At 43.2% G+C, this 26,955-nt stretch overlaps 19 non-coding genes across 19 annotated transcripts; 8 read left to right on the top strand and 11 right to left on the bottom strand.

The window, feature by feature from the left end:
* Positions 1-9,123: 9,123 nt before the first annotated feature.
* Positions 9,124-9,195, bottom strand: trnap-ugg. Its single transcript has one exon. It is a non-coding gene; the product is annotated as a tRNA-Pro (tRNA).
* A 115-nt stretch (positions 9,196-9,310) lies between these two features.
* On the top strand, positions 9,311-9,403 carry trnai-uau. The gene is given in 2 exon segments: positions 9,311-9,348; positions 9,368-9,403. It is a non-coding gene; the product is annotated as a tRNA-Ile (tRNA).
* A 567-nt stretch (positions 9,404-9,970) lies between these two features.
* trnap-agg lies at positions 9,971-10,042 on the bottom strand. Its single transcript has one exon. It is a non-coding gene; the product is annotated as a tRNA-Pro (tRNA).
* A 529-nt stretch (positions 10,043-10,571) lies between these two features.
* trnai-uau lies at positions 10,572-10,664 on the top strand. Its single transcript is given in 2 exon segments — positions 10,572-10,609; positions 10,629-10,664. It is a non-coding gene; the product is annotated as a tRNA-Ile (tRNA).
* Positions 10,665-11,692: 1,028 nt separating this feature from the next.
* trnai-uau lies at positions 11,693-11,785 on the top strand. The gene is given in 2 exon segments: positions 11,693-11,730; positions 11,750-11,785. It is a non-coding gene; the product is annotated as a tRNA-Ile (tRNA).
* An 840-nt stretch (positions 11,786-12,625) lies between these two features.
* On the bottom strand, positions 12,626-12,698 carry trnap-ugg. The gene has a single exon. It is a non-coding gene; the product is annotated as a tRNA-Pro (tRNA).
* Positions 12,699-12,832: 134 nt separating this feature from the next.
* On the top strand, positions 12,833-12,925 carry trnai-uau. Its single transcript is given in 2 exon segments — positions 12,833-12,870; positions 12,890-12,925. It is a non-coding gene; the product is annotated as a tRNA-Ile (tRNA).
* Positions 12,926-13,690: 765 nt separating this feature from the next.
* On the top strand, positions 13,691-13,783 carry trnai-uau. The gene is given in 2 exon segments: positions 13,691-13,728; positions 13,748-13,783. It is a non-coding gene; the product is annotated as a tRNA-Ile (tRNA).
* Positions 13,784-14,375: 592 nt separating this feature from the next.
* trnap-agg lies at positions 14,376-14,447 on the bottom strand. The gene has a single exon. It is a non-coding gene; the product is annotated as a tRNA-Pro (tRNA).
* A 652-nt stretch (positions 14,448-15,099) lies between these two features.
* trnap-ugg lies at positions 15,100-15,171 on the bottom strand. Its single transcript has one exon. It is a non-coding gene; the product is annotated as a tRNA-Pro (tRNA).
* Positions 15,172-15,286: 115 nt separating this feature from the next.
* On the top strand, positions 15,287-15,379 carry trnai-uau. The gene is given in 2 exon segments: positions 15,287-15,324; positions 15,344-15,379. It is a non-coding gene; the product is annotated as a tRNA-Ile (tRNA).
* A 592-nt stretch (positions 15,380-15,971) lies between these two features.
* trnap-agg lies at positions 15,972-16,043 on the bottom strand. Its single transcript has one exon. It is a non-coding gene; the product is annotated as a tRNA-Pro (tRNA).
* A 679-nt stretch (positions 16,044-16,722) lies between these two features.
* Positions 16,723-16,794, bottom strand: trnap-ugg. Its single transcript has one exon. It is a non-coding gene; the product is annotated as a tRNA-Pro (tRNA).
* A 115-nt stretch (positions 16,795-16,909) lies between these two features.
* On the top strand, positions 16,910-17,002 carry trnai-uau. Its single transcript is given in 2 exon segments — positions 16,910-16,947; positions 16,967-17,002. It is a non-coding gene; the product is annotated as a tRNA-Ile (tRNA).
* Positions 17,003-17,592: 590 nt separating this feature from the next.
* trnap-agg lies at positions 17,593-17,664 on the bottom strand. The gene has a single exon. It is a non-coding gene; the product is annotated as a tRNA-Pro (tRNA).
* A 7,551-nt stretch (positions 17,665-25,215) lies between these two features.
* On the bottom strand, positions 25,216-25,288 carry trnap-ugg. Its single transcript has one exon. It is a non-coding gene; the product is annotated as a tRNA-Pro (tRNA).
* Positions 25,289-25,403: 115 nt separating this feature from the next.
* Positions 25,404-25,496, top strand: trnai-uau. Its single transcript is given in 2 exon segments — positions 25,404-25,441; positions 25,461-25,496. It is a non-coding gene; the product is annotated as a tRNA-Ile (tRNA).
* A 592-nt stretch (positions 25,497-26,088) lies between these two features.
* Positions 26,089-26,160, bottom strand: trnap-agg. The gene has a single exon. It is a non-coding gene; the product is annotated as a tRNA-Pro (tRNA).
* Positions 26,161-26,849: 689 nt separating this feature from the next.
* On the bottom strand, positions 26,850-26,921 carry trnap-ugg. The gene has a single exon. It is a non-coding gene; the product is annotated as a tRNA-Pro (tRNA).
* Between the last annotated feature and the right edge of the window lie 34 nt (positions 26,922-26,955).

The following is a 26,955-nucleotide window of genomic DNA, read 5'->3' as shown; positions in this document are numbered from 1 at the left end:
ATAGCAGCTTTTGCAGATTACCTTTTATTATTTATGGGTCAACCCCAATTAGAAATACCCATAAAACTACAGATAATACAACAATATGGACTGGATTCCAAATCAATTTATAGACAAAGCTGAATCTTTACAACTACTCCGCTACCTCTGGACTGGTCAGCAAGCTTTTCTTTTAAGAAAGCAAGACACAATATAAAATGTCTAGGTATTAGGATACCCTCACATCATAAAGACACATGCACTAAATATAAAAAAAAAAAAAAAAAAAAAAAGATTATAGATGATTTACAACAGGAAACACAGCAATTGAAACAGATACATTTGATATTTTTTGGGTATAGATTGTTAAAATGATCCCCAAATGGTTATATCCAATACAAATGTTACCCTATTATATAAAAACCAAAAGACCTAAAATGTTTGAATAATATCTTGAGAGCTTTCATATGGCTTAAAAAACACCCCAGAGTAAGCTTAATGAAACTCGAACAACCTAAAACTTTAGGAGTAACTTATCTAACATTAGGGAATATAATGATTCAGCACTCCTTAGTTACATGGGAGATTGGCTCCTGAACAGGGATGTCTAACCACATATCTTCAACACCTAGTTGTAGGCTACTCTTTAAATGCTTTACTACATACACATTTGACAAACATTTCAAACAACATGCTTAATAAAGAATAAGATACTGGACTTTATAGCAAATCATAATACTGTGTGTGTGCCAGCATGGTTTTATGCGCAATAGATCTTGCCAGACTAACTTAATTTCTTTATGAGAAGGTAAGCAGGGACCTCGAGTCTGGGATGGCAGTGGATGTGATTTACTTAGACTTTGCTAAAGCATTTGATACAGTGCCACACAAAAGGTTACTGGTTAAATTAAGGAATGTTGGCCTGGAACATAGTATTTGTACCTGGATAGAGAACTGTCTAAAAGATAGAGTACAAAGAGTGGTGGTAAATGGAACATTTTCTAATTGGACCAGTGTTGTTAGTGGAGTACAGGGCTCTGTACCAGGTTCCTTGCTTTTTAACTTGTTTATTAATGACCTGGAGGTGGGCATTGAAAGTACGGTTTCTATTTTTGCAGATGATACTAAATTGTGCAGAACTATAGGTTCCATGCAGGATGCTGCCACTTTGCGGACTGATTTGTCTAAATTGGAAAACTGGGCAGCAAACTGGAAAATGAGGTTCAATGTTGATAAATGCAGGTTATGCACTTTGGCAAAAATAATATAAATGCAAGTTATACACTAAATGGCAGTGTGTTGGGAGTTTCCTTAAATGAGAAGGATCTTTGGGTTTTTGTAGATAAAAAGTTGTCTAATTCTGAGTGTCTTTCATAAAAAAGGGCATTAACTCAAGGGATGAAAACATAATTATGCCTCTTTATAGGTCCCTGGTGAGGCCTCATCTGGAGTATGGGGGCAGTTTTGGACTCCAGTCCTTAAGAGGGATATAAATGAGCTGGAGAGAGTGCAGAGACTAAGTGCAACTAAATTGGTTAGAGGGATGGAAGACTTAAATTATGAGGGAAGACTGTCAAGGTTGGGGTTGTTTTCTCTGGAAAAAAAGGTGCTTGCGAGGGGACTTAATTACACTTTACAAGTACATTAGAGGACATTATAGACAAATAGCAGGGGACCTTTTTACCCATAAAGTGGATCACCATACCAGAGGCCACCCCTTTAGACTAGAAGAAAAGAACTTTCATTTGAAGCAACGTAGGGGGTTCTCCACAGTCAGGACAGTGAGGTTGTGGAATGCACTGCCGGGTGATGTTGTGATGCTGATTCAGTTAATGACTATAAGAATGGCTTGGATGATTTTTTGGACAGACATAATATCAAAGGCTATTGTGATACTAAACTCTATATAGTTAGTATAGATATGGGTATATATAATTTATGTGAAAGTAGGGAGGGGTGTGTATGGTTTTCATTTGGGGGGGGGTTGAACTTGGATCTTTTTTTTCAACCCAATTTAACTATGTAACTATGCAGGAAAAACGTTTATTTATAGATGCATACATAGTATTTCATTCAGCCATTGCCATACACCTCGAACCATCCAACATGAATAGGTAACAAATATTTTCCAACACAATCCATCCTCCATCAGTGGTATGGAAAAGTTTTGCCAACACTTCAAGACTTAATGAACAAAAACTATAACCCTCTCCCCGACATACTTGAAAGAAAGATTTCCCTTCACAACCTGCACATAATTCTGTACTCACATCTATAACACTTCACAGCAAAACTCTCAAGACGTCTCACACACAGATAAAAACAGCCCAATAAATCATATCTGGTCAGACAAAAAAGCAACAACCTCACGCATATATATCAAATGATCCATTCCTTAATAAATATCGACAATGATGAGGTTCTTCATTTCAAATGGACCATTGATATCCCAAACACCATCCAAGTGGATATCCTAAAACAGCACACCACTATCATGAAAACATTGACTGCAAGTAGACATTGACATTGACTTCTACATAATTCCTAACTCACCCCCGTTAAGAGACACAGAATGGGCACCCTCCCATCAGATGAGTGCCAGCGATGCCTCTCCCCAAATGCAAATCTCATACATAACTGATGGTCTTGCCCTTCCAACTTGTAGTAAAGAGCAACAGTTTTTCTGAGCAAAAGTCACATGACTTGAGGGCACTTGGAAAACTAACATGTCTAGCCCCATGTCAGATTTCTAAATTAAATAGAACAAAATCGGTTTTGCACTATTAAGTGAACAAAACATGTTTCCTGCGACAGTTTCCTTTTTTTACTGCTACACTATGATTAGTGTTTGGTATGTTTTCATGCCAAGTAGAGTGATTTATATGGTTTCCATGGAATTCTCTGCAGATTTTTTATTGTATAAGCCGAGTAGCTCTTGCCCTTTTCTTCCCTGTATTATTTAATGTTTGTGCTGTGGCTTCTCACCAGACACTTGTAAGCAACTCCCTCTCATGTATAAAGGATACCTATTAATGTAATTTTCAATCCATGCGACTCATATGCGCATGCAGGAAAGTTGCAGAATGATGGCTTGTTGCTCACAGGATGGGAACTGCACAGAAATAATCGCAGCGGTGCAGAAGTTATGTGAAACAAGAAACTTTTTAGTCTCCATTCTCTCTGGGACATTATGCACAAAGTGGGCACTTCTTTCATACAGCTACTGCAGGGTACACACTGTGTATAATGTGCCGTCAAATACTGCTTCACACTGTATTTAGTATGTTTGGTGCGTCAGTGCCAAGAATGTGGGGGGCACATTTTGTCAGGAGTAAAAAGGCAGGCTTACAGCAACAGTCCAAATTTAATTTAAAACTTCTCATTTGAATTAAAGCAGTTCAGTTTATAACAAAACTACACTGCCAAACTCAAATAATATTTTACGTGACGCATTCAAGATATTGGCATACTTGCTTTTGATTGGCATTAAAGCTGCAGTTGTTACTGTATATTAAAAATTTGGTAAGTTAGGTTTAATAAGGGGTTTAGAAATGAGCTGATGTAGAACAGCGCCAATAATAAGGTTGAGTGACCAAGGCCTAAAAACACCCCCCTTCACCCACACATGCACCCCCTTGGGTGTGTGTGACTCGAAGAGAAGATAGGCAGCAGGGGTAACACTACTGAGCCAGAGGCATGTGTCTCTTCTGTCTTCCCTAGTTCTGGCCCTAATATAGATACTGGGATTATGGAATTGTTAAGTAGAAAAAAAAGTGTAGGGCAGACTTGTTCACCTTCCAAACACTTTTTCCAGTTCAGTTGTTTCAAATTGTTCACCATAAACAAAGACTTTATCTTAAAATTGAATGTTCCCGTCTCTAGCATTTCAGTCTGGCAGCTCAGTGATCCAGGAGCAGATTCAGAACTGTTACAATTTGCTACAATTAGATGAACCCTTTCTCAGCAGTATCTGTGGAATATCAGCAACTATTGTATGAATTCTAACAGCTGCCTTTAATGAAACTCATGGATTCTGTGTAGCAGGGACAAAGATAAATTTAACAACTAAATGTATCAATTCAGAACAGTTAGGGCAGAACTCCACGGGCGATTTCGATGCAATCCAACGCAATGCACAAAAACGCAGGCATCAAATGAGACCAAAATAAGGTAAGCAACAGGAATGTAGGATGGTGTCGCAGCATTTGTCCTAGACGACACGACTGTCAGATGCACCAAATTGACGCCTGCGTTTTTGTGCAGCGTGTCCGATCACACTGAAATCGCCCATGGAGTTCTATCCTTAAAGAGTCCGCAACCCTCCCCCCCCCCCGAGCTGCTTTAGAAGGTGAAAAATTAAACTTTACAAAAAAACATTAGAAAAATCATCACAAATAGAAAGCCTTTATTTCTGGTGAACAATCTGAAACCAATTGAACTGAAAAAAAGTGTTGGAAGGTGAACAACCCATATTAAGAATGGAAAAAGTGGACAACAACAGACCATGACCCCGTCACCATCATTTTTGATTTATATAGCGCCAACAAATTACACAGGGATTTACATTAGTTTATAACTAGCAGGGAGTATGATAGGATTAGAGGACTCTACTAGCAACTAAATCGCAAGGGTTATAGAAACAAATTTGTATTATTCTGATTAATTAAGATACCTTAAATAAACTTCTCTAAACAGATGTCATTAGGGAGAGTTTGAAAGCATGGAAGGAAGGAGAATGTCAAAGCTCAAGAGAAAAGCAGAAGACCTAGAGAAGTCTTGTCAGGGCCAGAACTACGGGTAGGCAGAGTAGGCACCCATCTAGAGTGCAGTCATGGGGGGGTGGAATTAGTTTTTTTCTATTTAACCCCTGGTTTACTTGATCTTAGTTTTTAATTTTATAAACTTCCTGTTCCTGTAATTAACTGCCTGTGATTCCTACTGCGGGCAGAAGCACTCTCCACCTCCCCTTTGGCAGCTGCTAGCACAGGTACATATTTGGGGCAATATGATGTATTTGTGTTAAGCTAAGTTAGTAATTTGAATTTAATTCTAGAGGAGATTTGGAGCCAGTGAAGGCATATACATAGGACAACAGCTGGTGTCTAGCAGCTGTGTTTAGAACAGATTGGAGTTGTGAAAGGCGACTTGTTGGAATACCTGCATGGAGTAAGTTGCAGTAGTCAAGGCAGAAGATAAGAGTCTGGATAAGCGTTTTCGTTGAATCGGAACGGAGATATGGTCATATTTGGGCAATGTTGTATAGCGAAATATGACAAGATTTGACAAGTGTTTGGATGTGCATTGAAATAGACAAGACGAGAATCTAATCTGGGACAGGGGAAGATCTTTGAAGAAAAACCCAAGAGTTCTGTTTTAGAAAGATTGAGTTTCAACATCCAAGAGGAGACAGCAGAAAGGCAATCTGTAACTTGGGAAAGGACAGATGGAGAGAGGTCAGTAGTAGACAACTGGAGTTGGGCGTCATCAGCATAATGATGGTACTAAAGTCCAAACAAATGAATACATTTTCCTAGCAAAGTATTGAAGAACTACAATAGAAAGAGGGGATATAGTGGAAGTAGAGTTGGAGAAAGAAACTTTAAAGGAACAATCAGAAACATATGAAATATGTAAAGAATATGTAAACCATGAAAGAGCAGCATCATGAATGTCAGCTGAGTATAGAATGACTAGGGTGAGTGGGTGGTCAACTTGGTCAAAGGCTGCAGAGAGAAATAGAAGGACGAGTATGGAATAGTTACCTTTAGACTTTGCAAAGAGAAGATCATTAGTTACTTTGGTGAGCAAAGTTTCAGTTGAGTGTGTTGGACAGAAGCCAGACTGAAGGGAGTTGTGAGTGAGATGCTGGACCATGTATTTGTAAACAAGCATTTCCAGCAATTTGGATGCAAATGGAAGAAGGGAAACTAAACAAAGATTTTTTGTTTGTATGAAGACACAACTGTACCAGTAGAAAGTGAAAGGTTAAATAGGTTAGTAGTAAATAGGGTAAGTGCAGGACTTCGTGTAACCGAGATTGGGTAAAGGAGATGAGAAGGTATGGGGTCAAGGAGCAGGTTGTGGGGATTGAGCAGGATAGAAGTCTGCAAATTGTATCTAGTGTTACAGGGGTCATGGCATGCAAAGTGGATTTGAGTGTACTACAAGATAATCTGAGAGGAAATTACAAGAGATGCACATTTGTTTAGCTATTGATAGAACTTGATTGTAGCAGGATAGCATTAATTTGAAATAGATAATGTCAAGAATAGTCTGACTTTCTCCACTGGTATTCAGCTGATCTACCAAGTTAAAATAGGGTGCCAGGGTTGGGTTTTAGCTGATTGACTGAGACAGGTGGTAGAAGGAATAAACTGCTGTGCTGCTACTGTTGATAGTTGTTGTGGGTCAAATGTGTTAAGATGTATGGATGTGTGGGTGGAGAGAGATGGTTGTTATAGTACAGTTAAAGGTGTTATCAGAAAGGAAAGCGAGTGATAGGGGGAAGGGAGAGTTTATAAGGTTGGGGGGGTGACAGAATATAAGATCAAGAGCATGACCCTCAATGTGAGTAGGGGAGTCAATCCACTGAGAGAGACCAATTGAAGTTGTTAGCGAGAGGAGTTGGTAGCTGGAGAAGCAGAGGTCTCAATGGGAATGTTAAAGTGTTATAAAATGAGAGCTGGTGTGTTGCTGGAGAGAAATTATGGAAACCAAGCAGCAAAACGATCCAAGAAAGTAGAATAGAGATCAGGGGGACAAAATATGACTGCAGCATGTAGACAGATTATGGAAAACAAGCTTATGCTGTGGATTTCAAAAGAAGTGAAAAAAAAAAAAGTTGGTATGTTAGAGTTTTCCTGTTCTAGGGCTATGACTTATTGATAAGCCTCTATAGGACAGAGCAGTAGGTGAAGCGTTGTCGGGAGGAGTGAGCCATGTTTCAGTGACAGCCAGAAGGTTAAGAGATATGGATATAAAGAGGTGATGAAGTGCCATGAGTTTATTGCAAATTGATGCAGAGGGAACATGAGAAAGGAAGAAAAGGTGATGGCTTATGTGAATAAGGTTTGAAGGATTAGACATGTGTACAGTTTGGAGATTGGAGAAGACACTGACAAGTGCCTGTATGTGGGAATGGTATAGAATAGGAACAAAGAGAAAGTGGGGGCAGGGTTTGAAGATATGTCTCCAGCTTGCAATTGTGAGCAGGACGGACTGGCAACGTGTGGGTTCTGGCAAATGCCAGAGGGGCTGCTGTAAAGTGTAACAGAAAGTGACAATTAGTGGGCTGGTGGGGGCTGTTTGGGCCTCTGTGTACCAGTAACTCTGCCCCACCCTACATCTCTGAACTCATCTCTATATACTCACCCACTCGCTTACTACGCTCCTCTACCGACCTTCTACTCAACTCTTCTCTCATTACCTCCTCACATGCTCGCATTCAAGACTTTGCAAGGGCTGCACCCCTCCTCTGGAACGCTCTCCCACGGTCTGTCCGACTTTCTCCCAACCTTTCTACTTTCAAGAAATCTCTGAAAACGCACTTCTTTCGAGAAGCCTACCCTCACTCTGCTTAACTACCAAACGCAATACCACATTTCTCACCCACTTAATTCGATCTTGCCCACTCCCACACCTTGTGTATTACTCCCTTCCCTTTAGACTGTATGCCTATGCATAGGGCCTTCCTCACCTTTTTGTACCTGTATTGATTGTGATGTTTGTTACTCCATATATTCTATGTATGTAATTCATGTGATGTAGTTGTATAATCACATTTACTTTACAGTGCTACGCAATATGTTGGCGCTATATAAATACATGTTAATAATAATAATAATAACGCAGGGGCCTATTTTGAATCCCAGTCCTGACTGTGATCATTGCATTAAAGGGTTAAGGAGTTAACAATGCAAGACAGTGTGCTTAGATTGAGAGAGGTTGAAGGGAACAGTGAATTCTAATTTCAGGATAGTTTGATGGATGTTGGAGTAAAGAGATTATATGAAGGAGAAGAGAAAGAAAAAGACATTAAATTTAGATAAAGTTAAATGGATTAACCAGGCTTATCTTGTTTTTAAAAGCAATGATGAGCCGTGATGTCTGTTGGAGAAGTCCAAGGTTTGATGGAAGTTTCCAATCCAACTACTGATCCAATTTTGACTAACTCTTTATGTTGGACTAAAAATTGCTGGACTTTAACTCTCCTGCCATGCTCACCCCTGCAATGCTTCCCCTTCAGTGAATGTTCTCATATACAGCAATTGAGTCACATGGGAGAGGTGGGATCTCCTAGAAGTTAACTAATAGAAAATCAGTAATCAATCAATTAGTAGGACTGAGCCAGATGTGGAAAAAGAAATTTACCAACCTAACAGTCAATTGACTAGGAAATGTGCTTGATAAGCTTAATTACAATGAAACATATTGCACATACCTCATAATTAAAAAATCAACAATGGATTTAAAATGTTTAGCAGCTGAGTGAGTCCATTAAGATAAAGCAGGTGCAAAAGATACAGTCTGCATCTACACATGAAATTAATGTGATATTAGCTAATAAAAAGCGGTTTCAACACAATACATTGAAAGCTTACAATTAAAATAATATTTAAAATATACATTAGAGACATAAAAATATTCATCTGAGTGAGTTCTGTGCTTAATTTCATCTCCTTCATAAACTCTGCCTCACTTGACAATGATTCACTTTGAAAAATTTTGCTCTGCCTAGAAAGTGCAACATAAATAAGTAAAATATCTGATGCAGCTTTCCTTAAATAAAAAAAAGAAATAAAGTTGAATGTTGAAATACAATGTTTACTGTGTTAATGGCAAGGGTGGAGCATTGCAGTATTAATGTAACCCCTTGGAAGGGGGCGGGGCCACGTGCCAGACCTCTCTCTCTCTCTCTCTCTCTGCCTGTCACACGCACAACCTAAAGTCAGAGAAGACAATCACAAACAGCCCATTTTGGAAACATTAGCACAACATTTGGAGGGTAAAAGCCAAGAAAACCCACAAGCTGCCCTAGCCTTTGCGGACACATTAGAAATCCCTTGGGTTTCGGTGCTCTTCTGCCTCGGCAACAGGTCGAAGGCCGATGCCGAGCTTATGGCGGCCATGCCTTTACAAAAGCCTGGGCTCGTCCGGGATTTGAACCCAGGACCTCTCGCACCCAAAGCGAGAATCATACCCCTAGACCAACGAGCCTGCGCCGGTGCTGTCTCGCAGCGCCTGGACCCACCTGCTTGTAACTAAGTTCAAGAGGCGCAATTCTGTCCACCAAACAATGTCCTGCCGCCTGAAGTCAGGGGCGCCGTCGCGGGCTCCACTGGCGCAATCGGTTAGCGCGCGGTACTTATATGGCATTATCTGTTGGGCAATGCCGAGGTTGTGAGTTTGAGCCTCACCTGGAGCACGGCTGGAATTTTTACTTCCTGGTTACTTTCATCATAGGTGCGGTAAGCCGTATCACGTCAATGGTTTCCCTGTAAGAGAGCCGGCTGAGCACCCCGACATCAAATACAGACTTCCGGTTCAAATCAGATTCACAAATGAAGAGTTTTCCACACAGTCTGCCCCCCAAAAACCACAGCCTGAAATCTCAGCAGCTCCTGAAGCCAACATTTGTCACCCGCTTATACGTAGACGTGCGGCCTCGTGGCTTGGCCTGGGGGTGTGGGCACATTATGCTAGGCTTTTGATGGTGATCAGGCTCAACCTTTTCTTTGCGCAGGAAAAGAATTGAATTCACCCCACAAGAGTTCCACCGCATCCTGGATCACAAACAACTATTGGCAGGGCAATTTTACAAAACGCTGCCCAGTGGCCTCAGGGTAGCCGATAGCTCGGCCTTCCTTCAATGCGACCGTCCCAGAGGCGGCAGGGATGCTACGGTTATAGCCCTTCACCTGCCAGCAGATGGCCCTGTACCCCCTCCCTGCGAGGGGAGGAAGCACGTGGCACCCTTGACGCAAAAACCCAAGGGCTCGTCCGGGATTTGAACCCGGGACCTCTCGCAACCTACGCGAGAATCATACCCCTAGACCAACGAGCCGGCGGCGAAGATCCAGCTCTCTCGGCTGCGCCTCAAGTGCTTCTCTGTGGCTTTTATGCCTAACCGTAACATTGCTGACATTGCCTTCGAGCCTTGCTCTCAAAACGTCTGCAAGTGCCCGTTTAGCTGCATCCAAAAGATGGACTTTTGCCCCTTTACCGATACCAGGCGTCTTCTGGAGCCGATTTTCCTTAGGTCAAGTTTTCAGATTACACCAGAGTCCCCATTGTATGTTTTGCAGGGCACTGGGAAAGAAGTATGTAAAAACCAGAAAAATGTAGAATCAGGGAAATGTGTGAAAGCAACTTATTCTTCGAGAACTCAAAGAATGGCAGTGCAGGAGTCAGTTGAACGTTGAAATACCCGGGACCTCTCGCACCCAAAGCGAGAATCATACCCCTAGACCAACGAGCCTGCGCCTGTGCTGGCTCGCAGCGCCTGGACCCACCTGCTTGTAACTAAGTTCAAGAGGCGCAATGCTGTCCACCAAACAATGTCCTTCCGCCTGAAGGCAGGAACACCGTCGAGGGATCCAGTGGCGCAATTGGTTAGCGCGCGGTACTTATATGGCAGTATCTGTTGGGCAATGCCGAGGTTGTGAGTTCGAGCCTCACCTGGAGCACGGCTGGAACTTTTACATCCTTGATACTTTCATCATAGGTGCGGTAAGCCGTATCACGTCAATGGTTTCCCTGTAAGAGAGCCGGCTGAGCCCCCCGACATCAAATACAGACTTCCGGTTCAAATCAGATTCACAAATGAAGAGTTTTCCACACAGTCTGCCCCCCAAAAAACACAGCCTGAAATCTCAGCAGCTCTTGAAGCCAACATTTGTCACCCGCTTATACGTAGACGTGCGGCCTCGTGGCTTGGCCTGGGGGTGTGGGCACATTATGCTAGGCTTTTGATGGTGATCAGGCTCAACCTTTTCTTTGCGCAGGAAAAGAATTGAATGGGGCAAAGTGTCAGCTCTGGCCATTCACCCCACAAGAGTTCCACCGCATCCTGGATCACAAACAACTCTTGGCAGGGCACTTTTACAAAACGCTGCCCAGCGGCCTCAGGGTAGCCGATAGCTCGGCCTTCCTTCAATGCGACCGTCCCAGAGGAGGCAGGGATGCTACGGTTATAGCCCTTCACCTGCCAGCAGATGGCCCTGTACCCCCTCCCTGCGAGGGGAGGAAGCACGTGGCACCCTTGGAAGGGGGCGGGGCAACGTGCCAGACCTCTCTCTCTCTCTCTGCCTGTCACACGCACAACCTAAAGTCAGAGAAGACAATCACAAACAGCCCATTTTGGGAACATTAGCACAACATTTGGAGGGTAAAATCCAAGAAAACCCACAAGCTGCCCTAGCCTTTGCGAACACATTAGAAATCCCTTGGGTTTCGGTGCTCTTCTGCCTCGGCAACAGGTCGAAGGCCGATGCCGAGCTTATGGCGGCCATGCCTTTACAAAAGCCTGAGCTCGTCCGGGATGTGAACCCGGGACCTCTCGCACCCAAAGCGAGAATCATTCCCCTAGACCAACGAGCCTGCACCTGTGCTGACTCGCAGCGCCTGGACCCACCTGCTTGTAACTAAGTTCAAGAGGCGCAATGCTGTCCACCAAACAATGTCCTGCCGCCTGAAGGCAGGGTCGCCATAGAGGGCTCCAGTGGCGCAATCGGTTAGCGCGCGGTACTTATATGGCAGTATCTGTTGGGCAATGCCGAGGTTGTGGGTTAGAGCCTCACCTGGAGCACGGCTGGAACTTTTACATCCTGGTTACTTTCATCATAGGTGCGGTAAGCCGTATCACGTCAATGGTTTCCCTGTAAGAGAGCCGGCTGAGCCCCCCGACATCAAATACAGACTTCCGGTTCAAATCAGATTCACAAATGAAGAGTTTTCCACACAGTCTGCCCCCCAAAAAACACAGCCTGAAATCTCAGCAGCTCCTGAAGCCAACATTTGTCACCCGCTTATACGTAGACGTGCGGCCTCGTGGCTTGGCCTGGGGGTGTGGGCACATTATGCTAGGCTTTTGATGGTGGTCAGGCTCAACCTTTTCTTTGCGCAGGAAAAGAATTGAATGGGGCAAAGTGTCAGCTCTGGCCATTCACCCCACAAGAGTTCCACCGCATCCTGGATCACAAACAACTCTTGGCAGGGCACTTTTACAAAACGCTGCCCAGCGGCCTCAGGGTAGCCGATAGCTCGGCCTTCCTTCAATGCGACCGTCCCAGAGGAGGCAGGGATGCTACGGTTATAGCCTTTCACCTGCCAGCAGATGGCCCTGTACCCCCTCCCTGCGAGGGGACGAAGCACGTGGCACCCTTGGAAGGGGGCGGGGGCACGTGCCAGACCTCTCTCTCTCTCTCTGCCTGTCACACGCACAACCTAAAGTCAGAGAAGACAATCACAAACAGCCCATTTTGGGAACATTAGCACAACATTTGGAGGGTAAAATCCAAGAAAACCCACAAGCTGCCCTAGCCTTTGCGAACACATTAGAAATCCCTTGGGTTTCGGTGCTCTTCTGCCTCGGCAACAGGTCGAAGGCCGATGCCGAGCTTATGGCGGCCATGCCTTTACAAAAGCCTGAGCTCGTCCGGGATTTGAACCCGGGACCTCTCGCACCCAAAGCGAGAATCATACCCCTAGACCAACGAGCCTGCACCTGTGCTGACTCGCAGCACCTGTGCTGACTCGCAGCGCCTGGACCCACCTGCTTGTAACTAAGTTCAAGAGGCGCAATGCTGTCCACCAAACAATGTCCTGCCGCCTGAAGGCAGAGGCGCCGTCGAGGGCTCCAGTGGTGCAATCGGTTAGCGCGCGGTACTTATATGGCAGTATCTGTTGGGCAATGCCGAGGTTGTGAGTTCGAGCCTCACCTGGAGTGCAAGTGCCCGTTTAGCTGCATCCAAAAGATGGACTTTTGCCCCTTTACCGATACCAGGCGTCTTCTGGAGCCGATTTTCCTTAGGTCAAGTTTTCAGAGTACACCAGAGTCCCCATTGTATGTTTTGCAGGGCACTGGGAAAGAAGTATGTAAAAACCAGAAAAATGTAGAATCAGGGAAATGTGTGAAAGCAACTTATTCTTCGAGTACTCAAAGAATGGCAGTGCAGGAGTCAGTTGAACGTTGAAATACAATGTTTACTGTGTTAATGGCAAGGGTGGAGCATTGCAGTATTAATGTAACCCCTTGGAAGGGGGCGGGGCCACGTGCCAGACCTCTCTCTCTCTCTCTCTCTCTGCCTGTCACACGCACAACCTAAAGTCAGAGAAGACAATCACAAACAGCCCATTTTGGGAACATTAGCACAACATTTGGAGGGTAAAATCCAAGAAAACCCACAAGCTGCCCTAGCCTTTGCGGACACATTAGAAATCCCTTGGGTTTCGTCGCTCTTCTGCCTCGGCAACAGGTCGAAGGCCGATGCCGAGCTTATGGCGGCCATGCCTTTACAAAAGCCTGGGCTCGTCCGGGATTTGAACCCGTGACCGCTCGCACCCAAAGCGAGAATCATACCCCTAGAGCAACGAGCCTGCGCCTGTGCTGGCTCGCAGCGCCTGGACCCACCTGCTTGTAACTAAGTTCAAGAGGTGCAATGCTGTCCACCAAACAATGTCCTGCCGCCTGAAGGCAGGGGTGCCGTCGAGGGCTCCAGTGGCGCAATCGGTTAGCGCGCGGTACTTATATGGCAGTATCTGTTGGGCAATGCCGAGGTTGTGAGTTCGAGCCTCACCTGGAGCACGGCTGGAACTTTTACATCCTGGTTACTTTCATCATAGGTGCGGTAAGCCGTATCACGTCAATGGTTTCCCTGTAAGAGAGCCGGCTGAGCCCCCCGACATCGAATACAGACTTCCGGTTCAAATCAGATTCACAAATGAAGAGTTTTCCACACAGTCTGCCCCCCAAAAAACACAGCCTGAAATCTCAGCAGCTCCTGAAGCCAACATTTGTCACCCGCTTATACGTAGACGTGCGGCCTCGTGGCTTGGCCTGGGGGTGTGGGCACATTATGCTAGGCTTTTGATGGTGATCAGGCTCAACCTTTTCTTTGCGCAGGAAAAGAATTGAATGGGGCAAAGTGTCAGCTCTGGCCATTCACCCCACAAGAGTTCCACCGCATCCTGGATCACAAACAACTCTTGGCAGGGCACTTTTACAAAACGCTGCCCAGCGGCCTCAGGGTAGCCGATAGCTCGGCCTTCCTTCAATGCGACCGTCCCAGAGGAGGCAGGGATGCTACGGTTATAGCCCTTCACCTGCCAGCAGATGGCCCTGTACCCCCTCCCTGCGAGGGGAGGAAGCACGTGGCACCGTTGATGCAAAAACCCAAGGGCTCGTCCGGGATTTGAACCCGGGACCTCTCGCACCCTAAGCGAGAATCATACCCCTAGACCAACGAGCCGGCGGCGAAGACACCGCTCTCTCGGCTGCGCCTCAAGTGCTTCTCTGTGGCTTTTATGCCTAACCGTAACATTGCTGACATTGCCTTCGAGCATTGCTCTCAAAACGTCTGCAAGTGCCCGTTTAGCTGCATCCAAAAGATGGACTTTTGCCCCTTTACCGATACCAGGCGTCTTCTGGAGCCGATTTTCCTTAGGTCAAGTTTTCAGAGTACACCAGAGTCCCCATTGTATGTTTTGCAGGGCACTGGGAAAGAAGTATGTAAAAACCAGAAAAATGTAGAATCAGGGAAATGTGTGAAAGCAACTTATTCTTCGAGTACTCAAAGAATGGCAGTGCAGGAGTCAGTTGAACGTTGAAATACAATGTTTACTGTGTTAATGGCAAGGGTGGAGCATTGCAGTATTAATGTAACCCCTTGGTTCTCTCTCTGCCTGTCACACGCACAACCTAAAGTCAGAGAAGACAATCACAAACAGCCCATTTTGGGAACATTAGCACAACATTTGGAGGGTAAAATCCAAGAAAACCCACAAGCTGCCCTAGCCTTTGCGGACACATTAGAAATCCCTTGGGTTTCGGTGCTCTTCTGCCTCAGCAACAGGTCGAATGCCAATGCCGAGCTTATGGCGGCCATGCCTTTACAAAAGCCTGGGCTCGTCCGGGATTTGAACCAGGGACCTCTCGCACCCAAAGCGAGAATCATACCCCTAGACCAACAAGCCTGCACCTGAGCTGGATTGCAGCGCCTGGACCCACCTGCTTGTAACTAAGTTCAAGAGGCGCAATGCTGTCCACCAAACAATGTCCTGCCGCCTGAAGGCAGGGTCGCCGTCGAGGGCTCCAGTGGCGCAATCGGTTACCGCGCGGTACTTATATGGCAGTATCTGTTGGGCAATGCCGAGGTTGTGAGTTCGAGCCTCACCTGGAGCACGGCTGGAACTTTTACATCCTGGTTACTTTCATCATAGGTGCGGTAAGCCGTATCACGTCAATGGTTTCCCTGTAAGAGAGCCGGCTGAGCCCCCCGACATCAAATACAGACTTCCGGTTCAAATCAGATTCACAAATGAAGAGTTTTCCACACAGTCTGCCCCCCAAAAAACACAGCCTGAAATCTCAGCAGCTCCTGAAGCCAACATTTGTCACCCGCTTATACGTAGACGTGCGGCCTCGTGGCTTGGCCTGGGGGTGTGGGCACATTATGCTAGGCTTTTGATGGTGATCAGGCTCAACCTTTTCTTTGCGCAGGAAAAGAATTGAATGGGGCAAAGTGTCAGCTCTGGCCATTCACCCCACAAGAGTTCCACCGCATCCTGGATCACAAACAACTCTTGGCAGGGCACTTTTACAAAACGCTGCCCAGCGGCCTCAGGGTAGCCGATAGCTCGGCCTTCCTTCAATGCGACCGTCCCAGAGGAGGCAGGGATGCTACGGTTATAGCCCTTCACCTGCCAGCAGATGGCCCTGTACCCCCTCCCTGCGAGGGGACGAAGCACGTGGCACCGTTGACGCAAAAACCCAAGGGCTCGTCCGGGATTTGAACCCGGGACCTCTCGCACCCTAAGCGAGAATCATACCCCTAGACCAACGAGCCGGCGGCGAAGACGCCGCTCTCTCGGCTGCGCCTCAAGTGCTTCTCTGTGGCTTTTATGCCTAACCGTAACATTGCTGACATTGCCTTCGAGCCTTGCTCTCAAAACGTCTGTAAGTGCCCGTTTAGCTGCATCCAAAAGATGGACTTTTGCCCCTTTACCGATACCAGGCGTCTTCTGGAGCCGATTTTCCTTAGGTCAAGTTTTCAGAGTACACCAGAGTCCCCATTGTATGTTTTGCAGGGCACTGGGAAAGAAGTATGTAAAAACCAGAAAAATGTAGAATCAGGGAAATGTGTGAAAGTAACTTATTCTTCGAGTACTCAAAGAATGGCAGTGCAGGAGTCAGTTGAATGTTGAAATACAATGTTTACTGTGTTAATGGCAAGGGTGGAGCATTGCAGTATTAATGTAACCCCTTGGAAGGGGCCGGGGCCACGTGCCAGACCTCTCTCTCTCTGCCTGTCACACGCACAACCTAAAGTCAGAGAAGACAATCACAAACAGCCCATTTTGGGAACATTAGCACAACATTTGGAGGGTAAAATCCAAGAAAACCCACAAGCTGCCCTAGCCTTTGCGGACACATTAGAAATCCCTTGGGTTTCGGTGCTCTTCTGCCTCGGCAACAGGTCGAATGCCGATGCCGAGCTTATGGCGGCCATGTCTTTACAAAAGCCTGGGCTCGTCCGGGATTTGAACCCGGGACCTCTCGCACCCAAAGCGAGAATCATACCCCTAGACCAACGAGCCTGCGCCTGTGCTGGCTCGCAGCGCCTGGACCCACCTGCTTGTAACTAAGTTCAAGAGGCGCAATGCTGTCCACCAAACAATGTCCTGCCGCCTGAAGGCAGGGGCGCCGGCGAGGGCTCCAGTGGCGCAATCGGTTAGTGCGCGGTACTTATATGGCAGTATCTGTTGGGCAATGCCGAGGTTGTGAGTTCGAGCCTCACCTGGAGCACGGCTGGAACTTTTACATCCTGGTTACTTTCATCATAGGTGCGGTAAGCCGTATCACGTCAATGGTTTCCCTGTAAGAGAGCCGGCTGAGCCCCCCGACATCAAATACAGACTTCCGGTTCAAATCAGATTCACAAGTGAAGAGTTTTCCACACAGTCTGCCCCCCAAAAAACACAGCCTGAAATCTCAGCAGCTCCTGAAGCCAACATTTGTCACCCGTATACGTAGACGTGCGGCCTCGTGGCTTGGCCTGGGGGTGTGGGCACATTATGCTAGGCTTTTGATGGTGATCAGGCTCAACCTTTTCTTTGCGCAGGAAAAGAATTGAATGGGGCAAAGTGTCAGCTCTGGCCATTCACCCCACAAGAGTTCCACCGCATCCTGGATCACAAACAACTCTTGGCAGGGCACTTTTATAAAACGCTGCCCAGCGGCCTCAGGGTAGCCGATAGCTCGGCCTTCCTTCAATGCGACCGTCCCAGAGGAGGCAGGGATGCTACGGTTATAGCCCTTCACCTGCCAGCAGATGGCCCTGTACCCCCTCCCTGCGAGGGGAGGAAGCACGTGGCACCGTTGATGCAAAAACCCAAGGGCTCGTCCGGGATTTGAACCCGGGACCTCTCGCACCCTAAGCAAGAATCATACCCCTAGACCAACGAGCCGGCGGCGAAGACACTGCTCTCTCGGCTGCGCCTCAAGTGCTTCTCTGTGGCTTTTCTTTTTTCTTTTGGAATTCTTTTTATTGAGATTTTCAATAAAATACAAGTATATGACAATATGATAAACATACAGTGTTTCAATAAGGAGCAAAAGAAGTATTCATGAGCATTACAGTAAACATTTGACATGAAAGACAACAAAATAAATAAACAAACAAAGGAAAAGGGGAAATACAAATAACATAAAATAATGAAATATCAGAATAATAATAATAAAGTAAAATAAAATTAATTTAGATAATTTAGAAAAATAGACCTGGTATTCTCTCCTACCAATTAAAGTCTGACAATGCCAAAAAATATATGAAGAACCATTTTTGTGAATGAAGGCATTAAATATCTCTTTTAGCATTTTATTAGCATAGATCTTGTCCCATAAGACCAAGGATAAATGACCTCTTATCAGCCTCTAAAGATGAGATATAAAGAGACCATCTATTCCTTATTCTATTTCTCTGGAGAAGATCATCCATTCTAAATCTAATTACCTCTTGAATACATAAGTTAAATAGATAAGACAGCACGTCCTTCAAAGAAGGGGGGTTCTCTTTTATCCAGTACAAGAATATAGATTTCCGAGTAGCTGCCATAACTAACCAACAAAAAGATAATATTTCATCTGTGACATTAATAGAAGAGCCATTGCAAGATACCTGAAAAAAGTCCTTTACATCTACTAGAGCATATTGAGGATTTAAAGAGACATCTAAATTAGTCAATTTTTTAATAAAACCTTTTATTTTTTCCCATAGGTTTCTAATAATCGGACAATCCCAGATATAATGAAAGAAGTCAACATTCTTCTCTGTACATTTTGGACAAAAAGAAATCTTCTGAGAGCTATCACAGTTTTGGAACAATAAGCCATAACCTAAATGAATGAGCTGGAAATGTTGGTCTCTCCAGGACTCAGAACATATATTCTTTCTAAAATTTTGGAAAGAATGCAGAAGTTCCCTGGAAGAAACATCAGTTCCCAAAAATGAAGACCATTTTTTGCTCGAATTCTCTAGTGGATCTAAATCCTTGGAGACTGACTTTAAAAGATGTAATGAGATCCATGAAATATTATTTAGTTTAATATCATCAACCAACTGTAATAAATCTTTATAAAACTGATGATGACTTAATTGTGTTTTTGTTCTATTATCGATTAATTGAAAGCCTTGTCTAATCTGCAAATAGCTGAGCCTTTCCTTCTCAGAAAGACTATACTTTTCCTTAAACATTTTCCAAGGGAGTGGGTCTCCCAAAATTGGATCTAAAATGTGAGTAATTTGAGAAATACCGAATTTTCTCCATTTGTAAGAAAATTGAATTCTTTGCTTTATGGGAAACCCCTTCAGAAAGAAAGGAGATAAAAAAGGTGAGACATTGAAGTTTAGATTATTCTGTTTACATAGAATTTTCCAAGTACTGGTTGTATCCCTAAAAATTGGATTTCTCTTAATATCTATATGTTGCTCAGACCAGTTTTTATGTAAAGAAGATATAATATGTTCTTTTGAGTCCAAAAATAATTCCAGATTCAGATTAGTAAATTTCTCAGTACCCGACAGCCATTCCACGATATATCTAGTATTAGCAGCAATATTAAACTTTCTGAAATCTGGGACATTAAGTCCTCCTAAACCTTTAGGTTTTCTAAGTTTAGATAAAGAAATTTTAGGTTTTTTGTTATGCCAAATAAAATTTCTGAGTATTCGGTCTAACTTCTGCACATCAAGATGTTTTAGCAATAGCGGAAGGTTCAGAATAGGAAACGCAATTTTTGGAAAAATTAGCATTTTGAATAATGCTATCCTTCCCATTAGGTTCAATGGACTATCCATCCATTTTTTGCAATGGGTTTGCATTATGTGACTTAATGGAGAAAAATTTAAAGGGTATAATTTAGAGAGATCAGAAGGGATCAAAATTCCCAAGTATTTCATTTTACCAGAAGGAGATTTAATTTGAAGATCAGCTAGCAATTGCCTCGGAATGTTAGAACAAATGTTCAGAATATCTGTTTTACTGGAATTAATGAAATATCCTGAAAAAGTCTTATAATAGTCAAAAAAATTAAAAATATTTTTAAGTGATAACGTTGGATTACTAACAATCAAGAGAAGGTCATCAGCATATGCTAATGATTTGTAATGTTTACCATCGATCATCAGACCTTGGAATATATTTGAAGAGTCCAGAAATCTAATTAAAGGCTCCATAGAGATATTAAACAAAAGTGGGGACAAAGGACACCCTTGACGAGTTCCTCTGAAGAGATCAAAAGTCTCTGATAATTCCCCAACTGCTGCGATTCTTGCTTTGGGATTAGAATAAATAGAGCTAAGTAATAACATAAACTGACCTTTAAGACCAAATCTGTCACAGCATTCTGAGAGATATTTCCAAGAGACATTGTCAAAGGCTTTCTCAGCATCTAAGCTCAATATTGAACATGGAATCATAGCCTTCTTGGCTTTGTAAATAATATTTATTAAAGTACGTATATTCTTAACCCCTGTTCTATTTTTTACAAAACCATTTTGCTGAGGAGAGATAATACTAGGAAGCAATAAAGAAAGCCTATCAGCTATTATTTTTGTTAAAATTTTAATGTCGAGATTTATTAAAGAAATTGGTCTAAAGGAAGCCGGTTGAGAAAGATCTTTGCCTTCCTTTGGAATTAATTTGATATGAGAAACCATACTAGAATTTAAGACTTTCCCATGACAATAAATTTCATTATATAGATTGGTCAAAAAAGGGGCTAGTTCCAATTTTAGTGTTTTATAAAAAGGAGAAATTAATCCATCCGGCCCACCAGCTTTGAAATCCTTTAAAGAATTTATGGTAGACAATACTTCCTGAATATTAATTGGTTGATTAAGCACCTCTAGTTGCTCTTCAGATAGTTTTGGGAAATTAACCTTCGAAAGAAAATTCAGACTTTCAGTTTCATCCAGCTGTGAAGGAGAATAAATAGATTCGAAATAACATTTAAAGATATTTACTATGTCTTTTGGGAGGTTAGTCATCTTACCCAAATGATTTCTAATCATCATTGGTTTATGAGACCATTTACTATGTTTAAACATATTGGCGAGAAATCTATTTGATTTATTATGTAAATTACCAAACCCAGCTTTACAGTAGGCGAAAGAAGATTGGTCCCTCAAATTAACCCAATGTTTAAGTTTATCTAATGCTTCTTTATATTTTTCACTGTGTTGTTTAGTAGGATGCATAACGAAATTCAAATATGCCTTTTTTTGAGCTTTAGAATGCAAAATAAATTCTTTATTAATTTTTCTCATATAATGTATTCTATATGAAGTAATTTCCCCACGGATTACCGCTTTCCACGCATCCCATAACAATGGCAAGTTGGGTTCATCCTCCTGAGTTGACATATTTTCTTTAAGAAACAATTTCCATCTCTCTCTCAGCTTTTTATTAAATTCCGGCTTATCTTTGAGGAAAATTGGGTAAGACCAAGGAATGTAAGATTTTGGTGAAGGACCTAGATCTACCTCAATTAAGACCGGGGCGTGATCTGATAAGTTGATACTACCAATATTTGCTGATCTAGTTTTATTAAGTACATCGATTGATGAAAATAAGAAATCAATACGAGTTCCTATTCCATGAGGATGAGAGAAGAAGGTAAAATCTCTATCTGTCGGATTCAACATTCTCCAAAGGTCCACCATCTTAGTTTGACTTTCAAAATTCGATAACAATTTTGATTTTTTAATAGACTGTTTTTGGACTGGGCCACTTTTATCTAAAGGCCATAAATAAGATTCATTAAAATCTCCGCCAATAACAAATTTATTTTGTGGATAAAATCCTATCTTCTGGATTATCTGAGAGTAGAACTGTTCTTTACCTGAATTAGGAGCATATAAGGAACTCATGAACCAAACCTTATTTTGTAAAAGCACCTCAGCTATCACGAATCTTCCATCATTGTCTCTTTCTGAGTTCAATAATTGGATATTTAAAGACTTATGAAATAAGATCGCTACTCCTCCTTTTTTTTTCACTGCAGGGGAATAGACTACATTTCCAACCCATCCCTTTTTTAATTTTTCAGATTCTACGTCAGAAAGATGAGTTTCCTGTAGCATAACTACTTCTGATTTCAATTTTTTTAACTCAGCTAACACTCTTTTTCTCTTTATAAATGAATTAAGCCCATTCACGTTCCAAGTAACAATATTAAGCATTAAAACCTATCATGAGATATAAAACATTGTTACAAGAATACCAAAAGTTTCTAAAAATACCAGGTCTAGTAAAATAAGAGGAGAATGTAATGTAAGCCAGGTCACTTAAGTGAATGAAAAAATAAAATAGAATCATCATAAAAAAAAATTGGACAAAACTCCAATAAAATACATAAAAAGACATCAGGGATGTAAACCATCTATTGATGAAATGAACATCTTTAAGTATATCAACCCAAAAAAACCAAAAGCTTCTTAACTTTAGTGCTTTGGTATCAAAAAATCTCAACCAACCAAAAAAGAAAAAAAAACAAAGCACCAGAAGAATAAACATTAGGTTCAGTGACTTCACTTTTTTCCTAAAGAGAGAGAAAGCTTAAACTCTCTTACAAAGATAAGTGGCAGGGAAAATTCCACATCATCTACCACTTACAAACTAAAAACCTTCAAATTTTAATTTTAATTGAAATATCAGGTTAAATTAGGTCATCATATTATCCAAATTAGATTGTTCCTGTGTAATAGGGGATCTGGATCTAGATCTTGGATTTGCTGTTGTATTCTTATCTTGAATCTTCTGTGTGGGACGAGAAAAAACTTTTGTTTCTTGCCTCCTTTCCTTAGCCGAAGCAGGAAAACCAAATCTTGCATCTTTAGGGTGATCCTTTATAGAGGATGAGGATTGTTTCTCAAGCCGGAATATGAAGTTTGAAGCATCTTTTGGGTTTTCAAAAATGTGGGTTTCAGTTGCCAGAAAAATCTTCAATTTAGCTGGGTACGTGAGTGCAAATTTAATGTTCATCTTAAATAAAGATTGGCAAATTGTAGTGAACTCCTTCCTTTTTTGAGAGAGCAAAATTGAATAGTCTTGGAATATGAGGATTCGGAAGCCATCAATATCCAATGTATGGTTTTTCTTATAGGCTTGAAGAAATAGAGCTTTTTCAGAATAGTCTAAGAACTTAGCAATAACTGCTCTTGGTTTGAGGGGAGCTTGTTCTCTCAAAGGTCCAATGCGATGGACTCTTTCCAGCTTAATGTTTGTCAAGTCTTGCGAAATCCCTAGTTTTTTAGGAATCGTTGAAGTAATCATAGTGATAATGTGACTCATCTTATAAGATTCCGGAATTCCTATAAATCTTAAGTTATTTCTTCTTGTCCTATTTTCGAGATCATCAATTTTAGATTGCATATCCTTTGTCTTCTTTTCCAGATCATCCAATCTCGTAGAAGTGAAAATTGTGTCATCTTGAATATCAGAAACCAGAGATTGTAATTCCTGCATCTGGCGATTCTGTGAGGTAAGGTTTTCAGACAAACTTTTAATAGTGCCTTGTAGAAGTTCAAGTGCTTTTTCAATAGCTGATTGAATAGCCTTTTCAATCGTTGGGTTAAGTAGTTTTGCAACTTCGGCTGCTAGAAGAGAATTTTCAGTAGATTTTTGTTGTGAGCTTTTAATAGAGCCATTGTCATTTTCAGAATTTTTGGAATTCTTCAATTTACTTCTTTCATAGGTTTTCCCATTGCTTTTAGTAGAGAAAACTGAGGGGGCAGGAGAAGTATCCATATTTCAGCAGTAGATTTTCGTCAAAAAAAAAAAAAAAAAAAAATATATATATATATATGTAATATATATATATCGAAATCCACTATAGTTGCAAGCAGTATCTCAAGAAAACACTTAATCTACTTGAATGTAGACTGGTGTGTGTTTCAGACTTGGGGTGGAATAAAATGTCCCAAATATATATTTTCTTCACAGTTTGCAATACTCTTTGCAGTCTGGAATGAAGATGCAGTAAATAGGTTCAGATAATTCACTTGTTTTTACCTCAGCTTCTGTTTATTTGCAATACAGGAGTCTTTATGCACAAATATTACTATTTGTGAAGAGAGTGTAACATGAGGCTATAGTTTAACCACCTTTTTTCCTCACACAGATGCGTCTCTCATTAGTCAAAGTTAGATATGACTGAAGATCTTATCATCTCCTTAGTAAAAACAATGAGACTCACTTTGTCTTTCCCTTCACACCGGTTAACTTTCCTCCAGCTCAATACTTTTTGTGTAGAAGCATTAAGGCATAATATAAGGGTGCATCCTGAGGTAAAGAAAGAACCCCTTGTCGGCCATCTTGCTTCATAAACAAATGCGTCACACAGTAATAACTTTTGTTATACTTGGGGTTATTACTGCTCCTTTACAAAAACTTAGTCACTGACTTTTTCCTCAATAAATATTTCCCTTTCCCTCAGTTTGGTTTTCTGTATTTTGAAAACTGTTAGGCTTGGTAAAAGGAGTTATCATAAGGTGATACTTCTGTCAGCCATTTTGTCTCAAAAGTATATGACTCCCAAATCTTTTAGTTTTGCCAGGAACTATTTAAATCATTAATATATAAGATATAGTTACTGAAATCCTCGAAATAATTCTCTTTCCTTTCCGGTTCACAGGTTAACAAGTCTCCGTTTCAGAGCCAAGGCCATGGGCACGCGCCAGCATCGAGTCAAAACTCTCCTCTGCTCTCCCCAGCCGCAACCGGAACTCAGAGGATCTTAAAGGTAAGTAAATGAAGTATCTTGCCGAATTTAAATAGCTGTTGTAAGTGGAAATGCGCGGAGCTTCACTCCTGCCCTCCCGCTCTCTCAGGCGCCATAACCGGAAGTCTCTCTGTGGCTTTTATGCCTAACCGTAACATTGCTGACATTGCCTTCGAGCATTGCTCTCAAAACGTCTGCAAGTGCCCGTTTAGCTGCATCCAAAAGATGGACTTTTGCCCATTTACTGATACCAGGCGTCTTCTGGAGCCGATTTTCCTTAGGTCAAGTTTTCAGAGTACACCAGAGTCCCCATTGTATGTTTTGCAGGGCACTGGGAAAGAAGTATGTAAAAACCAGAAAAATGTAGAATCAGGGAAATGTGTGAAAGCAACTTATTCTTCGAGTACTCAAAGAATGGCAGTGCAGGAGTCAGTTGAACGTTGAAATACAATGTTTACTGTGTTAATGGCAAGGGTGGAGCATTGCAGTATTAATGTAACCCCTTGGTTCTCTCTCTGCCTGTCACACGCACAACCTAAAGTCAGAGAAGACAATCACAAACAGCCCATTTTGGGAACATTAGCACAACATTTGGAGGGTAAAATCCAAGAAAACCCACAAGCTGCCCTAGCCTTTGCGGACACATTAGAAATCCCTTGGGTTTCGGTGCTCTTCTGCCTCAGCAACAGGTCGAATGCCGATGCCGAGCTTATGGCGGCCATGCCTTTACAAAAGCCTGTGCTTGTCCAGGATTTGAACCAGGGACCTCTCGCACCCAAAGCGAGAATCATACCCCTAGACCAACAAGCCTGCACCTGTGCTGGCTCGCAGCGCCTGGACCCACCTGCTTGTAACTAAGTTCAAGAGGCGCAATGCTGTCCACCAAACAATGTCCTGCCGCCTGAAGGCAGGGTCGCCGTCGAGGGCTCCAGTGGCGCAATCGGTTAGCGCGCGGTACTTATATGGCAGTATCTGTTGGGCAATGCCGAGGTTGTGAGTTCGAGCCTCACCTGGAGCACGGCTGGAACTTTTACATCCTGGTTACTTTCATCATAGGTGCGGTAAGCCGTATCACGTCAATGGTTTCCCTGTAAGAGAGCCGGCTGAGCCCCCCGACATCAAATACAGACTTCCGGTTCAAATCAGATTCACAAATGAAGAGTTTTCCACACAGTCTGCCCCCCAAAAAACACAGCCTGAAATCTCAGCAGCTCCTGAAGCCAACATTTGTCACCCGCTTATACGTAGACGTGCGGCCTCGTGGCTTGGCCTGGGGGTGTGGGCACATTATGCTAGGCTTTTGATGGTGATCAGGCTCAACCTTTTCTTTGCGCAGGAAAAGAATTGAATGGGGCAAAGTGTCAGCTCTGGCCATTCACCCCACAAGAGTTCCACCGCATCCTGGATCACAAACAACTCTTGGCAGGGCACTTTTACAAAACGCTGCCCAGCGGCCTCAGGGTAGCCGATAGCTCGGCCTTCCTTCAATGCGACCGTCCCAGAGGAGGCAGGGATGCTACGGTTATAGCCCTTCACCTGCCAGCAGATGGCCCTGTACCCCCTCCCTGCGAGGGGAGGAAGCACGTGGCACCGTTGACGCAAAAACCCAAGGGCTCGTCCGGGATTTGAACCCGGGACCTCTCGCACCCTAAGCGAGAATCATACCCCTAGACCAACGAGCCGGCGGCGAAGACCCCGCTCTCTCGGCTGCGCCTCAAGTGCTTCTCTGTGGCTTTTATGCCTAACCGTAACATTGCTGACATTGCCTTCGAGCCTTGCTCTCAAAACGTCTGCAAGTGCCCGTTTAGCTGCATCCAAAAGATGGACTTTTGCCCCTTTACCGATACCAGGCGTCTTCTGGAGCCGATTTTCCTTAGGTCAAGTTTTCAGAGTACACCAGAGTCCCCATTGTATGTTTTGCAGGGCACTGGGAAAGAAGTATGTAAAAACCAGAAAAATGTAGAATCAGGGAAATGTGTGAAAGCAACTTATTCTTCGAGTACTCAAAGAATGGCAGTGCAGGAGTCAGTTGAACGTTGAAATACAATGTTTACTGTGTTAATGGCAAGGGTGGAGCATTGCAGTATTAATGTAACCCCTTGGAAGGGGGCGGGGCCACGTGCCAGACCTCTCTCTCTCTCTCTCTCTCTGCCTGTCACACGCACAACCTAAAGTCAGAGAAGACAATCACAAACAGCTCATTTTGGGAACATTAGCACAACATTTGGAGGGTAAAATCCAAGAAAACCCACAAGCTGCCCTAGCCTTTGCGGACACATTAGAAATCCCTTGGGTTTCGGTGCTCTTCTGCCTCGGCAACAGGTCGAAGGCCGATGCCGAGCTTATGGCGGCCATGCCTTTACAAAAGCCTGGGCTCGTCCGGGATTTGAACCCGGGACCTCTCGCACCCAAAGCGAGAATCATACCCCTAGACCAACGAGCCTGCGCCTGTGCTGGCTCGCAGCGCCTGGACCCAC

This window comes from Xenopus laevis, chromosome 3S, assembly GCF_017654675.1.
Source record: "Xenopus laevis strain J_2021 chromosome 3S, Xenopus_laevis_v10.1, whole genome shotgun sequence".
Classification (NCBI taxonomy): domain Eukaryota; kingdom Metazoa; phylum Chordata; class Amphibia; order Anura; family Pipidae; genus Xenopus; species Xenopus laevis.
The sequence above is the reverse complement of the archived record's forward strand: the minus strand, read 5'-3'. Positions and strand labels throughout refer to the sequence as shown.